Source organism: Diadema setosum, chromosome 19 (assembly GCF_964275005.1).
Source record: "Diadema setosum chromosome 19, eeDiaSeto1, whole genome shotgun sequence".
In the NCBI taxonomy this organism is placed as follows: Eukaryota; Metazoa; Echinodermata; class Echinoidea; order Diadematoida; family Diadematidae; genus Diadema; species Diadema setosum.
Genome location: NC_092703.1, coordinates 32,470,730 through 32,483,194, shown reverse-complemented (window position 1 = coordinate 32,483,194; position 12,465 = coordinate 32,470,730).

The window sequence follows — 12,465 nt, the reverse complement described above, 5'->3', positions numbered from 1 at the left end:
CGTTCTACATTCTCTAAAAGCCTTTTTTTTTCAATTATTTTCCCTGTTACATCAAGATTTAATACCATTTGGTTCTCAGAAATACTGGCAATTTACTGTTCAATGAATTGTCCCATAGACAAGTAAAATTCAGTGGTAGGTGAACACTATTTTTGCTATTCCTCTTCATGATACAAAATTCAACTTTATATAAATCAATTAAGTTGGTAAACTGCACCTAATATATAGATCCCAAGCTCTCTAAAGCTTTTAAGTGTTTTCAAATCTTTAAAAGAGATACTGTACATGCATTCAAGTTTTATTACCACATACATGTTCATGCAATTGTTTTGCGTAATGAAATGCTAGACACAAAAAGGGGTGTTGTAGCAGCCACCGGTAGTAACCTTATGGGTAACGTAACGAGATTGCATCATAAAACCAGGTCTGTGTTTTACCAGGTATTCAGGTGTTAAGTGTGTGTGTATTCCAGTGTATGTGTATGTGTTATGTGTACCTTGTAGGATGTGTGGTACGTGGTGATTAGTTAGTGTTTCATGTCATGCCATGTGAGGACTATTAACCTTATACACATAGCTTGTTCCTAGAAAAAGGAAGTTGAAGCATTTTATATGAAACTTTTATGATACCTATAATGAGTAATATAGAGTGCAAATAGCTATATAGAGTGAAATATGTTTAGATCATCACAGATTTTATCTGATGCAATGACATAGTACTGAAATCACAAGGATCTATACTTTTCTTTTACAAATAATGTATGTGCCAAACTAAGTTGCTCATGCCAAAAAAGAAATTTAGAGTAAGTTTTCACAAATCTGTTTGCAGTTATTCATCAACATTTGAGATGATTGCCAAGACTGCTCTTGTCATATTTTACTTTAACCCTTCGAGGACGAGTCCAGAGTATACTCGGAGAGGGGTCTATGGAAAATGTATGTTGTAGCAAAATCAGCCCGTCCTCAATAGACTAAGATACAGATATCATATGAATCCACTTTCAAGCCAAGGCTTTTACACGAGGCCGTTTTAAGGCCATTTGTCAGCATGATTGGCAGTCTTGTGTCATAATTCCTTGGAAATAAATACATTATCTTGTATTGCAGTCTCCAACATGTTTTGTCACTGTATTTTTGCTTTTCTTTGGATGTGTGTTGAGTTCATCTGCTTGTTATACTCGTATTTCTTCAAACACAGGCACTTTCTAGAAATGAAGGTGTGTGTAATGTAGTGAATGATCCCTTGCACAGATATATCTGGGATAACCTCTTTACAGTGAACTCTCGTAATAACAAAGTCCTCGGGACAAGCAATGTTTGTTATATTACGTTATAACTATAAAGCAAAAAACAGAACAAAAACAAAAACAAACACACACACCCAATAAAAAACAGAGTGGATACTGTTGCAGACTGAATTCTTACTTTATTGCAATCGAAATTTTGTGATAACTGTGTTCATTATAACGGAGATGCACTGTAGTATGTGTGCACTTCTCTACCATGTACTGCATACGCCGAATATTTCGCGAGGTTTTTATTTTCGTGAATTTCACGAGTCGGATGCTATTCGCGAAATTAAATACACGCAAAAATATTGACTCTGATCCCCGATGTGAATGTTACATACGTGTGTACATTTCTCCGTGTAGTACAGGACTCCACGATCGCGGATTTAACCACTCGCAAAATCGTCGGGAATTCCGAAATTCCGAAAATTTAGACTCGCAAAATATATGGCGTATACAGTATCAACCATATGTATTGTGGGTAACTGCAAGATTAAAGCAGGCAGATGACAAGAACAGCTGACCAAATTTCTTAAAGAAAGTATGTGAAATATGCAAAGTGCACATCAAGCTATGAGTGAGTAGGGCAAACACAAACATGTTACAGGCGACTCCTGTAACACAAAATCCCCTTGACAGGTAGGTTTCTTTTGTCATATTGAAATTTTGTTAAAGCTGAACAATAAAAGTACATAAAGATACAGTATTTAAATACTGTACGAGCTGAAATTTTCGCATACAGATATTTTCGCGAACTGCTACTAGGAGAACATTTTCACATGTTAATTTCGCGGTTGTGAGGTCTAACTGTGCTTATCTGTTCGCACATTGTTTTTTTTCGCGTGTTGTTATTTTCGCGGTTCAAAGGCGATTCGCGAAATTCGCGAAAATAAAACCACCGTGAAAATTTCAGCTCGTACAGTAATGATTTCGGGACCTGAATATTTACTTTGCTATAATCATGTTTGTTATACAGTTGACTCCTGTTAGAATGAAGTGTATGGGACCAGCAGTTCTCTTTCATTACATCGAAATTTTGATACAGCCGAACTGTAAGATGTACAAAGATATATAGATATGATAATTTTGCGACATGAATATTTACTTCCTTGTAATGAAAATTTCCTTGTAACAGTGTTATAATGGGAGTGCAATGAAATACAATTCATACCAAGAGATCCATGACACTACTGTGGACAAGGAAATGTAAATGGAACTCATTTAAAATCATTGTTTCCCTTTACATGTTTGATTTTGAAGTTTAGATACTAGGATTGTGGTCATATTTTTTTTTTTTTTGTGATACAATCGACACAAATTTTAATGCATTCCTTCGAAACATGGTATTTGAACATGAAGGTCCTTCAAGCAGGAGCATGAAAGGAATGAAGTACAGTCAACCATGTCAAAGGCCAATCCAAAGAGACCAGAAAAAAAAAGTTCTTTGAAATATTTTACTTTAGGACTGACATACATGTATGTACCCCCCAGGTGAGAATTTTTCAACTTTTTGTGAGGGGTTTTAGGAGGAATTCAAAGTTTATTTGATGAAAATTGGTTTTGAAATGGCTGAGATATCCAAAACATTGCGATTGTAATAAGTGTGGGACCCACACTTTATTACAATCGCTTTGTTTTACTTTGTTTTTGGATGTTTCAGTCATTTCAAACCTGATTTTCATCAAATAAACTTTGAATTCCTCCTAAAATGGTATGCTCTGTACTATTTCATAAGTGTTTTATTGGTATCTTGCAAAAAGTTAAAAGCCCAATTCTCATCTCCACCAATACTGTACCATCCCTTTAAGCTCTGCAGGAAGGTGAACAACAAAAAGAATGTACCACATGCAATTTTGAATTGAGGAAGAGTTGTGATTACAGTATTGCACCAAATGATCCAGAGTTTTTCAGAACTGGTAGACAAGAACTGGTATCCTTGGTTGTACGTTGTATACTTTGACCAAACGATTCCATGCCTAAGCTCGGTCATCCCGAACAAAGTTCGTTGTAGGTCCTCACCAAACACCAATCAATCATCACACATCCTGGTATTAAGAGGGGGGACACACCACCAAACATCTGGTTACATACGGTGTCTGGAGTGGTAGACATGTAGCCAGTGATCGCACACACACACACAACACAAAGGCAAGGAGGACATTCGACTCTTTAAAACTTTGCTACACATGGTGGCAGGAGTGCGATTTCATGACTTGCGACCCAATTTGGTCACACATTGGTGTCAAGAGTGGGATTTCACGGCTACAGCTCATTTTTGCTACACATTGTGTCAGGAGTGGGATAAGGACCAGAAGGGGATAAGGAACCAGCCATGGCGAATCACCTGTCACCAGTGCAGTTATGGCGAAAATTGCAGACCAACATGGCGGAGGTGGAACGGATGATGAGTGAACTACGAGCCGAAATGGATGCGAGGTGGCCACCAATACCAGCAACGGGAAGGACTGGCGGAGTGGAGCCAACGAAAGAGGCCAGAAGCAGGGTCATCCCGTGGTATTATTTCACCACCATAACACAGGTACAGTCTGCCGTAAGGCTGCCAGAGAAGTCTGCTGGAAGGCTGCAACAAGCTCACTCATACCTAATTAACATACAGCCTGCGGTAAGGTCGCCTCAGACAGACACTTTCAGGCTCGCTTAACGTACAGTCTGCGGCAAGGTCACCACAGACAGACACTTTCTAGTCTGCAGCAGAGCTTGGTTCTGCCGCATACTTCCGCTTACTCTTGCTGCGCAGACTAAAAAGTCTGCTGCAGATCTGCGGCAGACTTTTCTTTTTCTTATGGGTTTCATTCCATAAAGTGAGCCCTCTGTGTATATATTCACACAGAGGGCTCACTTTATGGAATAAACAGAGTTGTTGGTTTGTTATATCGACATTTCTATCATCGTACATTGTATTTGAGGAAGTAATTTTGGTGGGAGTGTAACGGTTGGCACTCCATACACACACAGAAAGAATTATGTCCATATGAGCATTCCATAACTCCCTTGGATACGCTTCTCTGTACTCAGATCCCCATAGGGTTACACACTTTATCACTTGCTCGGCTGGAGCTGTGTGTGCAGAACAGTGAAGAAGTTAACAACTATGGCAGGGTAGTTGGGGGAAACGTCCTCCGTTTTGGAGCTCCCTTCGTCCAGAAGAAAGTTGAAATAACCCAGCAATCTGTTCTAAAGGGGACTGTTGCTATTCTGGATTGTCCCTTGGCAAGTGTAAAGCTCCAAACTACGAGTATGGTTGGTCTGCCTTTGAAAGTTTTGATGAACAGGCACAGTGTTCTTACACCTTACGGCTTACATATGGCTTACGGCTTTGACGGCTTTGAGGCTTTGATGGCTTTGAAGTGGATACAGCTTTGGATAAGGCCTTTGCTGAGGCTTACAACCTTTGCTACGGCTCTATGAACATGTCTTCAGGTTACACCACTAGAGACATATGTGACTAATAAAGACTCAAACAATTAAAGCCCGTATATGAGAACTTGTGTATAATTGTCATCATTTCGACGGAACGGTTCAGAGGCAGGCACACATGAAGTTTGCTACTGAGACTGACAGTAAAATGTGCAGTGCACGTAGTGATTCTGGAGAAACCTAGTTCTCACTTTCTTAGTGTGCGGAAGGAATTCTTTGAGCGCTTCAAATTCAACAGACGCAACCAACAGCCCGGAGAGAACACTGAACAATATCTCACAGTCCTGCGCACAATGAGCAATATTAAGACATGTGGATTTTGTGACTGCATGAAGGAGAAGTTGCTGTTGGATCGTTTCCTCCTTGGCATAAGCGATGACAGGATGAGGGAAAGGAGGCTGGCTACATCTGATCTGAACCTTGCTCAAGCTACTGACATATGTAAAGCTGTAGAGGCCGCTTCTGCACAAATGAAGGCTCTGAAAACTGATGAGGCTGTTCACAGAGTAACCAGAAAGTTTGGTGGACATGTACCTCCTATCTTCAAGAAGTCTGGAAAAAGCTCGAAACTGCAGACTCAGTCTCCAACAATGAAGAGATGTAAGTTCTGCTGTCAGGTGCACGAGATGAAAAAGGAAAAATGTCCTGCTTGGGTAAGCTGCAGAACCACTAGGCCTCAAAGATCTGCAAAGCCTCAAGGGTACATGGTGTGAATGAAGATGACACAAGCTCCATAGCTGAAAGCACTGACAGTGTCACCATCCTTCAAGATGTCCACGCAGTTGGCGCAGACAATCGCCCCATCTTCTACAAGATGCTACTCACTAATGTCAAACCGGCTTTAAGTTACCTGGAGTACCTGAGTGAAAATGATGTCTGTACCGCCATGGAGTGCGCTGCCAGAGAGGAACTTAATATCCTAAGCAGCAACACCATGTTATATTAAAATGTTTTTTTTTTCTCAAATTCAAAGTGTGCATATGTTTCTCTTTCTTATTCACAAATCTCTATTGTGTGTGTGTCATATTGCAGTCTCCATGCTTAACTTGCCGCAGCCTTCCCGCTTACTTGCTGCAGATCTGCCACAACGTCTTCCTAAAATTATATGTATCAATATTCATCATTAAATTCTGCCGCATATCTGCCACAGATCTGCCACAACCTCTTTCTGAAATTGTATGTATGAATATTCATCAATAGCAGTCTACCGCAGATCTGCCACAACCTCTTTCTGAAATTGTATATACAGTGTATGAATATTCATCAATAAGTCTGTTGCAGATCTGCGGCAGATCTGCCACAACCTCTATTCATTCTTAAAACGCTGCCGCAGATCTGCCGCAGATCTGCCACAACCTCTTCCTGAAATTGTATGCATGAATATTCATCATTAAAGGACAAGTTCACCATCATAGAAATGTGGGTTGAGTGAATGCAGCAATATTAGTAGAACACATCAGTGAGAGTTTGAGGAAAATCAGGCAATCTGTTCAAAAGTTGTGAATTTTTTAAGTTTCTGCTCAATCATGGCTGGATGAGAAGACTACTATAGCTTGTGATGTCACATGTGTACAACGATATAAAGAAGGAATAAAGAAAATTCAACATACATTGTACATGTATGTGACAAACATTTTGATGATACACAATATGATTAAACACAACTGAAAATGTATCAGATGGGTCTCAGGAAGAATGCGCCACAGCTCCTTCCAGATGCTGTACTTCATGTTTTCCATCAACCAATGGCCATCGATGTAGAAACCACTCCAATTCCTTGTGGGATGGAGCTCACCCCTACTTCAGTGAGGAGGAAGTGATCAAATGCATATAATGGAAGTGAAATTTCTAGGCCACAGACTCTCAAAGGAAGGCCTCAAAGTAGATGAGGACAAAGTAGAGGCAATACGCGGCATGCCTCGCCCAGACTGCGTAGAAGCAGTACAGTGCCTCATTGGAATGGTGAAATAACTTGCGAAATTTTTACCGGCGGTCTCGGAGAAAATTGAACCGGTGCGAAGGCTCACGTACAAAAATGTACGTCCTCCCCATGCCTCGCCCAGACTGCGTAGAAGCAGTACAGTGCCTCATTGGAATGGTGAAATACCTTGCGAAATTTTTACCGGCGGTCTCGGAGAAAATTGAACCGGTGCGAAGGCTCACGTACAAAATGGCATGCCTCGCCCAGACTGCGTAGAAGCAGTACAGTGCCTCATTGGAATGGTGAAATACCTTGCGAAATTTTTACCGGCGGTCTCGGAGAAAATTGAACCGGTGCGAAGGCTCACGTACAAAAATGTACCGTTTGAATGGGGCGCCAAACAGGAAAACCCATGGAATGAAGTCAAAGCGTTGGTAAGCAGTGCACCCATACTAGTGTATTTTGACCCGCAGTGTCCCACGGAGGGACAGGGGGACGCCTCACAAACAGGGTTAGGATTTGCCCTACTACAGCGGGGACAGCCAGTTTCCTACGCGAGTCGAGCGTTAACCCCAGCTGAGACAAGATACTCGCAAATCGAAAAGGAACTTCTAGCCGCGAAATCGTTCTGTGGACGGACCACAAGCCACTGGTAGAAATCAGGAAAAAGCCGCTGAATAGTGCCCCAAAGAGACTACAAAGACTCTTGATTCGACTAAATCAGTACAATGTGACAATCAAGTACATGCCCGGACCACAAATGTACTTAGCAGACACACTATTACGAGCATATTTGCTCTCATCGCAAAGGTCGCAAACAGAGCACGAAGTGGAGAGAATCCATCTCATCAGAGCAGTGCCAATATCGCGGACTTCAGAAGACAAGATTCGCACTGCAACATTGCAGGATGAGACTTCTCAAGTACTGTTTTGGTATATTTCCGAAGGATGGCCAGCATCCATTCAGGATTGTGAACCTGCGGTGCGACCATATTATAGCGTGCTACACGAAATCACTTGCGATGACAGCGGACTCTTGTACAAAAGACTACGAGTTATCATTCCTCGGTCAATCAGAGCTGAAATGCACGAGAAACTTCATGCTGCGCACACCGGTGTTGAAAGCACTTTGCGCAGAGCACGAGAATGTGTCTATTGGCCGGGAATCAGTGGTGAACTCAAAGACTATGTCGCCAAATGTGAGACATGTTGCGCGTTCTCTAGAGCCCAGCAAAAAAAAAAAAACTCTAATGCCGCATCCGGTTGTAACCAGGCCATTCGAGAAAATTGGTTGTGACATATTTACCCTTGATGGTCATGACTACCTGGTAACTGTCGACTATTATTTGGACTACTTTGAAGTAGACAACCTACGCACAAAGAAAGATGCTCCAGCGGTCATTACCCGTCTAAAGCGACATTTCTCCACTCATGGGATACCGGAAGTCCTCATGAGTGATTACGGACCTCCGTTCAACTCTGTGCAGTTTGCAGAATTCCTACACAATCTTGATATCACACATGTCACAAGCTCGCCCGAGTTTCCACAGAGCAACCGGAAGGTGGAAATTACCGTGGGCGTATTTCTCCAAATCAACAAGTTCATGTAGCAACAGTAAAGATCGCAAAAACACTAATTCACAAAAAAAAGAGAGATGGGCAGGACTTCTACATGAACTTGTTGATTTGGAGAAATACACCCACGGTAAACATGGACAGCTCGCCAGCTCAGCGCATGTTTGGAAGGCGGATGAGAACCAACCTCCCAATAGCGAAAGAAGTCTTGCAAACCAAAACTGTGGATTGAGTCGCAGAAAAGAACTAGAAATGTCGCTATGGCGACTGATGCCTCCGCCATAATGCATTATTTTCCCAATAGGTGTATAGTACAATGTCTTCACTATGTGTAATGACAGCTTCACATAACTGGCAGAAATATCTGGAATGTTCACTTTCCACGAACTGGGTTTGCTATAATTGTCTATTAAAGAGTGCAGGTACGCATATTTGGGGAATTGAAAATTTTTACATGACTTCTGACCGATCTTATTATAAGTTTATGCATTGAGTATAATTTTCAAGGTATGAAGAAAGAGTGTAATTACAGTACAAAATATATCTTCTTTTTTTTTTTTTTGCATTTAAACCTGACCTTTGACCCTTAACATTTTACCTTTGACCTTCTGGCTAGAAATTTCAAAGAGAATCTCCATTAAGTAATACATGTACATTTATATTGATTTTTAAAACTAATAATGCAATTCCCTAGATAATCCCTGCCAGTCAGTACATGCATATGTACCAAGTTCCATGAAGATACATTGAACTATTTGCGAGAAAAGTGATATTGCAACATTTTCACCTAACCTTTGACCTTTTGACCTTTGACGTTATGACATGAAACTCTCTCTGGATAATCTTTACGCAGTAGTACATGTCTACACAAAGTTTCAAGAAAATAACTGCGGGCATTGCACAGATATGGGGGGAATAGCAACATTTTTAGCATTTGACCTTGACCTTTTGACCTTTGACCTCTTGCCAATGTCACTAAAATCTACTCAACTAATTGTCCCATCATACATCATCCTTGGACCAAGTTTGGTGAAAGCTGCTTCATCCAGTTTTGAGTTATCACGTAAACAGATAAATTTTAGGATTTGACCTTGATCTTTGACCTTTGACCTCTGTCCGATTTCACTGAAAAACTAATCAAGTAATTGTCCCATCATACATCATCCTCCAAGAAAGTTTGGGGAAATTTGCTCCATCAAGTCTTGAGTTATCGCGTAAACGGATACAATTTCATGATTTGACCTTGACCTTTGACCTTTGACCTTTAGCCGATTTCACCCAAAATCTAATCAAATCATTGCCCCATCATACTTCATACTTGGACCAAGTTTGGTAAAATTCCATTAAATATTACTCAAGTTATCGCGTAAACGAAAGCGGACGGACGTACGTACGGACGTACGGACGAAAACATAATGCCTCCAGCACCACTTCGTGGCGGAGGCATAAAAAGCGTAAGCAACAGGAACAATCACGCTATTATAATCCTGGAGCGAGAAACCTCGGTGAGTTACGTCCAGGCGACGTTGTGAGAGTTAAGCAGAAGTCGCGACATGAGTGGACCAAAGCGAAAGTACGGGAGAAAGTCGGTATACACTCTTACACGATTGTAACAGAAAGCGGTAGTGAGTTCCGTCGCAATAGGCAACAGTTACGGAAAACCAACAAGACATTCGAGGAATTCGCGGAATCGCCTTTGATGGACGATCACAATAATGGACCGCAAAGAGACAATCGCAATCACCCGGATGAAAATCCCCCACTTCGCAGGAGCACAAGAACGCGCAAAACACCTGCATATCTGAATATGTTTCAAAATAAACTCCGAACTCGGGACAAAAATATTTTGGTTGTAAACAGGAAGTTACTGTTTATGCTTGTTATTTAAAACATGTTCAGGAAGAATTTGGTAAAATAACATCCCTTATTTTATGTCAAATATATATGTTTGGTTGTGAGATACACATGCAGTTTGTAAATTAACAAGGAAAGTAGTGACATAAACACAATACTACACAGGGATACTCATATTGGTATAGTTCCTTTTTATAATCTGATGGCAACAACAGTTAACAACTGGCTGGTCTCATATTTTGTTTCATATGCTTGAGTTAACTTGAAAATTATATTTAGGAATTTATATAGAGACTTGCAAGTTATATATATACTGATGGACCAATGTCTGAGAAAATGATATTTAAGAATTGACATGTATCATAAAACAGTGTTTGGATACAGTGGAAACCCAAGTCGATAAAACATGTACAACTGGAATGAACTTAAGACACATGCAGACACAATTGAGAAGTTTATTTGAAAGAATGTGCACATGGAAAAGTTTCACAATTTGCTTTTTGTTATAGTATATACATATGCTACAAGATTTTCATTATAGCAGGATACAAACACAGAAACAAGTTAAGTGTACAAGTAACTCAAATGATTTTAGACATGCCTGGAACTGCTTATGTATATTATTTGCATGCTGTTGTGGAACTAAGGTTTGTGAACATAATTATGTTTATAGACAAGTTGCATTGCTTAATGTTGATTATGTTTGAGTTTATTTTGTTTTTATGAAAGCCGAATTCTGTGTTAAAGGCTAAGTATCAGAGAGAAAATGTAACTTGTTTAGGATGTGTCATTTTTAGTGTTCACATTATAGAGAACCCAAATTTGTGTCAACTTCTTTAAAGAAGGAAGGGTGTAAGAAGATGTGTACAAGTACATTATAGTTCAACTGAACTACTGGATATATGTCAATTATACACAGTGCCATCTGTGGCAGTTTCACGTTAGATAAAGATTACAGTATAATGTATAAAGGATCTGTGTTTCTAATAAAGAGCTGACTCTGAGTAATGGCAGCTAACAGTGTGGTTGTGTGATTTGTGCCTCCTGATAAATTAGGTGTATTTGAGTGTTTGGACACCTGAACAAACAGAAACCAGCCACGTTTGTGCAAGAAGGAAGTGTCTAGGTAGAGCTGCTTGGGCACCACTACAGCAAAGGACAAGGGGACGAGAGGTGGTACCACTAGGGGACCTCGTCACACGAGATGATGCTGAGAGGTGATGGATGAGGAGGTCAATTATGGCAGCGGGCTCCTCGACTTGTCATGCGAGAGGAGACGGGTGGTGATCGAGGACGTGGCACCTGCAGTAAAAGCCCCGGGAACCTGTGATGTCAGGGTCCAAGTCTCCCTGACTGACATAAAGGGTGAGATAAAAATGGGGGAGGAAGGGCCATCTACATCGCAGAGAAGGAACCAGTTTTACCTATAACATCAGCGCTACCGAGACGCTGGTATTGGGGGCAGGGTGAACGAGGACCCGGAGAACTGAGAGGTACATAACTACCAGCGACGAAGAGATCGGAGAGCGGGTGCTACTTAAACAGAACGCCTTTACTGGACGGCATAAGTTGGTAGACAAGTATTCTGAGGTATCTTACACCACTGTGAACAAGAATGAGGCAAGTGACATCTACAAAGTCAAGCCGGTCCTTGGTGGAACCTCCAAGTGGGTCAATAGACAACAATTGATTATTGATCCCAGAGGAAGAGAGCGAGATGTACTTCAAGACATCTTACCCGATCACTCGTCAGATGCTAACCAAGTGCCCGACCTGCCTGTAGATAAGACAGATGACGGAGTAATGTCTGAAAATGAAGCCATGGGTAGTGAAGATAACGACAGCGACAATGACGATTATTATGGTTTTTTTCAGTGGGTGTATTCAAACACGCAGGACGACCGGTTGGAATCGAGTTCTGCCAGTAGCGGACTTCGAAGGTCAGAGAGGACTTCAAAAGGGGTCAACCCTAACCCTGGCCGTCTGCCAGTTTCGGCAATAACTGGACTTCCTGACACATCATTGACAGTTTGAGTGTATTTTAGGGGCATATATGCCATTCCAACAAGTGAAACCAGCGAGTGCAAGGAAGGGTAGGGAGCAATGACGAGACCGCTTTGTTACTTTGGGGAGGTTTGCTTAGTTAAAATTAATTCAACTTTATAGAGGGAATTTTACACATTCGGGGACGAATGTCTTTCAAGCAGGGAAGGTGACGGAAGTGGGAATTGCAATCGACAAGACACAGTGTAGGTATTTAAATCAGTAGTACAAGGGTCTGCAAAATTAGACTAGCCTCTATAAAGCACATTCAGTGCTGCGTGTACTGCAGAGAGTGTGTGCTCTGAATTGGGAGGAGATTGAGGTCATTAGAGAGGAATGTAGTAGT